Here is a 4,925-nt window from a genome sequence, read left to right as displayed (position 1 = left end):
CAGCGGGAGAGTTGTGAGGTTCGAACTCCAGGAACCTGAGGCTGACAGCTTTGTGGAAGCAGCCACTGAAAGGACTGAGCTAGGGCCAGGCCCCCCTGCTGCCTATTTTTAATGGGGTTGTTTATAATTTTATTGTGGAGCATGAGGAATATTTTACATATTATTGCCACTCGACCCTTATGGATGTGACTTCTTCCTATTTTGTCATATACTGTACTTTGTCATTTCACTTCGTTAGCAGAGCCCTTTTATATATGAAAGTCAATTTGATTAGGTCCAAATTTTCTCTTTTCTCTGTCTTTTGGTTTGCATATATAAGCACGCATTGTCCAGATCGAGGTCCTGAAGGCTTGCAATGCCTCAGAGCTTTACAGTTTTGCTCCCACAGTTAAGTCTTTGATTCGTTTTGGGTAAGCTTTTGCATGTGGTAGGTGAGGTCGAACCTCGCTGTCCTGTAGTAGGAGGCAGTTGTCCCAGAGCCACCTGATGAAGTGCCTTCTCCTGAACTGTCCTGGCTCCTTGCTACCATCTGCAGCTGAGCTGTTGGGTACTGGCTCCCTCGCCTTTCCCAGGACTGTTGTTGACCCGAAGCTGCATCCCTGGCCTGTGGCGCTGCCCTCGACCCTGAGGGTGGGCAGGCTGGGAGCTGCCCGTGGGACCCTCTGCATTCTTCTGAGGCCCTTCCCCCTGATGCTGTCATCTCTGGGTCTTTGTCTCACTTTCTGGTCACCACAGCTGTTCCCAAAGCCTTCCTTGGTCTTGTGCATGCAGTGAGACCACCTTTGGTCCCCTCTGGGCCACGACGTTGGAGTTCCCTATAGTCACAGAGCTGTGTGACACAGAGGACCTCCCCTGCTGCCCTGCCTCTGGGACCACAGCCTGCACTCTCTGTGTCCATTGTCTACAAATAATCGTTCTATAGTTCAGACTGCATTATGGCTTGTGGTGGGACTATGAGTGTATGCCCTGGAGTGGTGGTCCAGGGTGACCCAGGTAGGTGTCACCACGTGGTGACTGTGGGCTGAACTATTGCAGACCATCAAAATATGTTTCCAGCTGGTATTTCTGCTTTTATATTTGCCTCTATCTATTGATCTATCTAAATCTATCATCTATCAACCATCATCTATCATCCATTATCTATCTATTGTCTATCATCTTTCTATCATCCATCATCTATCTATCTATCTATCTATCTATCTATCTATCTGTCTGTCTGTCTGTCTGTCTGTCTGTCTGTCTGTCTGTCTGTCTGTCTGTCTGTCTGTCCGTCTGTCCGTCTGTCCATCTGTCTGTCTGTCTATCTATCTGTCTTTCTATGTGACCCTCCTGGCTCTGTAGAGCCCTCTAGGATGTGACATTTCACTTCGCGTAGAAGCCAAAGTCCTCCTGCCGCCACGGCCCACCGTGGTCAGATCTTCTCTGTCTCCGAGCTCGCTTTTCCTCAGCCTTCCTCCGTCTCACACCCTTGGGTCACGTGGCCCACGCCCTGCCCCTCAGGGCTGGACTCTACACCTCCCGTCTGGCCAGCTCTCCCACCAATTAGTTCAGGCCTCATTTCCTCCATGATCTTATATTTTCTGTTCAAATATCACCCTGGGGAGGCTGAGTGGGTTCACTCCATTTCAATCATAAAGACCTTCTTGTCCTCGTAGACACTGACCATTTTATTCCACTTACTTTTTCCCTGTAGCACTTATCACCTTTTAAAATAATGTATAATTAAACTAAAAAGTTGAATTGAGCTGCACTGCGTGCACATGCTGACTGCCCCGAGGAGTGTAATTATTTTGTCCTGCAAACATGAACAAATAAAAAACTAAAGATTAAAAAAGGAAAATATTTTTAAACCAATTACACGATTGCACTACTCAGTGAATTTAATAGAAGCCGTTGAACTGTAAAAACACATGTAATTAAATGAACAAGTGACCCATCCAGAGACAAACTGCACAATAAACTGAGCAGAGAAAGTTGGCCGAGTGAACAATCGCCAACGCAAGTGCCAAGTTTAGAGAATAAATAGATCACGCTGCAGGAAAGCAGATAGGGATGAAGCGGGGAGGAGGGGCCCGTCGTGTGGCTGCTTTTGGACCTGGAGGGAGAGGGTGTGGCTGCGGCTGCGGCACAGGGTCGCTGGGGACTTTGGCTCGGTTGGCAGGAGCCAAGCTGGCTGCGGTCAGAGCAGAGCTGGGCAGGTAGAGAACCGCGAGCTGGGCCAGGCAAGAGGAAACGTGGCTGGGACAAGTGGATGAGGGGTGTCCACAGGGTCCCCGAGCGCGGTGGGAAGGAGGGTCCCCAGGGCCCTGCCTGTGCTCTTCCTAGTGGCTTCAGCAAAAGAAAGGAAAGAAAGAAGTGGAAGCACTCTGGAGGCGGGAGGGAGGCCCGGCTTCCCAAGCCCCTACAACAAGGCTTAGTATTGCTTCAAGTGCAGAAGAGGAGTGTATGCTGCTTGCTGGGTCACTCCGGTGTCGCTGAGCAGGCAGCGAAGGGTGGTCCCAGGGCCAGAGGAAAGACTTCTCGCTTTCATTTTGCTCACCTCCTCCTCGTCCTTAGAAAGGGACACCCGGGACAGGAGCACTTCCCATCTGCTTTCTTGTTTGGGGCGTGTCCTATACAGGTGTGCAGAAAGTGTGCACTGACCCCTTTGTTCACCTCGAGTCCCACGCACTGCACGTCGCACGGAACGGTGAGCCTCCACAGAGCCGTGACTCCGAGTGGGCGGCGGAGACGTTTCCAAGGTTTGCAGGGAAAGCCGAGTCCCGCGGACGCGTCTTGCAGCGCACGCCCGAGCCCGTCCTCTTGCGGGCGGGCATGACTCTGCGGAGCTGCGCCACGGAAGTCCGATGCGTTTGAAAGTGTGTGAGCGGCTGTTGTGATTTTTAACTTAAACTTGACTTTAAGGTCATTATGGATTCATTGTAAGAAACAATACAAAGAGATTTCAGGGAATCTTGAATTCACTTTTCCTAGTGACCCGCTTCAAAGCTATAGTGTCACAGCTCGAGAAGGGACATCAGCCCCATCAAAGTGCAGAGTTGCCACGGGTCCTCCCGTGTCATTCGGAGCCTCGCTGCTCCTGCTAGCTCCCCATGTGCCCCTGGAAAATGCCGATCTTTGCTTCATTGCTGTAGTTTGGTTGTTTTAGGCACACAATAGGACTATAGATCGAGGGCTGGGGAGACAGGTGGCAAGTGCAAGGACCCGGGTTCAATCCCCAGGACTGCTTGCCAAGCCGGGTGTGCTGTGCTGGCTACCGAAACCAGACATGGTGGCCCGTGCTGTAATCCAGTGGTGGGAAGGAGGATCGCTCCGAGTCGGAGCTGCATAGCGAGACTCTGTACCAAATAAATAAATACATTTTAAAAATTAAAAAAGAGAATTAGGCAATGAATAACTGTAGTGTCCTTCCCCTCTTTGCATAATTCTCTAGAGATTTATCCAAGTTGTTGCATTTGTTAACAGCTAATTTCTATCTTTTTTCTAAATAGAATTTTAAAAATGTATTTGGTATAGGGTCTACAGGGTCTACAGGATCTTACTATGTAGGTAGGATTCGTAGTGATCTTCCCGTTTTCAGCCCCCAGTAGCTGGGATTACAAGCATGTGCCACCACACCCAGTCTCAATCTGCATCTCAGTGTGCCCTGGCTGTCAGATGTTCAGGTTTTTTAAGATGCCCACCAGAGGACGTATGAGTTTTGATTTTCCTCAGGCGTATACAGCTCATCCAGTTTCCACGCTTTCTCCCCAGACATTCGCGTGGTCACTGTGCTTTTATTTTGGATGTGTGCTTAGTGGTACATCTCCGAGGCTTTTCTTTGCATTTCTATTGACTAATGGCTATTTATGCTGAACTAATAACTACTGGTGCTGAATATCTTTTGGTGGAACCGGGGATTGAACTCAGGCCCTTGTGCTTGCCAGGCAAGTGCTTATTCCACTGAGCCATTTCCCCAGCCCTTGTGCTGAATATCTTTTGATGTGTTTATTTTCCTCAGCATATATTCTTTGGTGAAATAGCCCATCACAGCTTTGTATATTTTTAAATTCTCTTCTTAAAATTATTATCTAAAGAGAATACAAAATAGTAAAAACAAAAACATTAGAACTTCATCAAACAAACCCATAGGAATTTAACAGTGGCTGCTGTATCGCATAATGTGGTCTTCAAATTAGTTGTTCAGATTGTCAGATATAAGCCCACAATTTTGGGAAAAAAAGTTATAAAAAATTTAAAAAGACAAGAAAATAAAGAGAGAAAAAATTAAGCATCAACTTCTCCCCTCTGTAAAGCAACAGAAATCCAAGCCGTCCTGCCCACTTGCATGTAATATATCTTTCTCCCCTTTCCCTCCCTGTCCCTCCCTTTCCTCATTCCAGTTTTTCCTTCCTTTTGAACAGATTCTTTCCCTTTCACAGTATCTATTGTAACTTGCAGATTTTATTTACTCTTTCAGGTTCTTTTTTTTTTTTTTTCTTTCAGGTTCTTACACTAGTGAGACAACATGATGTTTGTGTATGTGGGTCTGATTTATTTCACTTAGCAGTATGGTCTCTAGTTGCATCTTTTTACCTATAAAAGTCTCAAAATTATCTTTTGTTGTTGTTTTTTTTTTCAGTACGGAGGATCAAATTCAGGACCTTGCACTTGCCAGGCAGGCATTTATGCCACTGAGCTATCTCCTCCACCCCAAATTTATCTTTTTTATAGCTGAGTGATACTCCATTGTGTAACATTACCACACCTTTTTTATCCATTCCTCAGTTGGTGGGCATTTGGGTTATTTCCAGAATATAGCTGCAGAGGGCCAGTCTGATAGCTCAGCAGACTAAAGTGCCTGCTTAGGCAGAGCGCAGTGGCTGGGGTTCAGTCCCTGGCATGCTGTGCTGGCCCTGCCCGTGAGGTGCCCTGAGATGGTAATT

Source organism: Octodon degus, unplaced genomic scaffold (genome assembly GCF_000260255.1).
Source record: "Octodon degus isolate 3935 unplaced genomic scaffold, OctDeg1.0 scaffold00123, whole genome shotgun sequence".
Classification (NCBI taxonomy): Eukaryota; Metazoa; Chordata; class Mammalia; order Rodentia; family Octodontidae; genus Octodon; species Octodon degus.
This window is presented reverse-complemented; position numbering follows the sequence as displayed.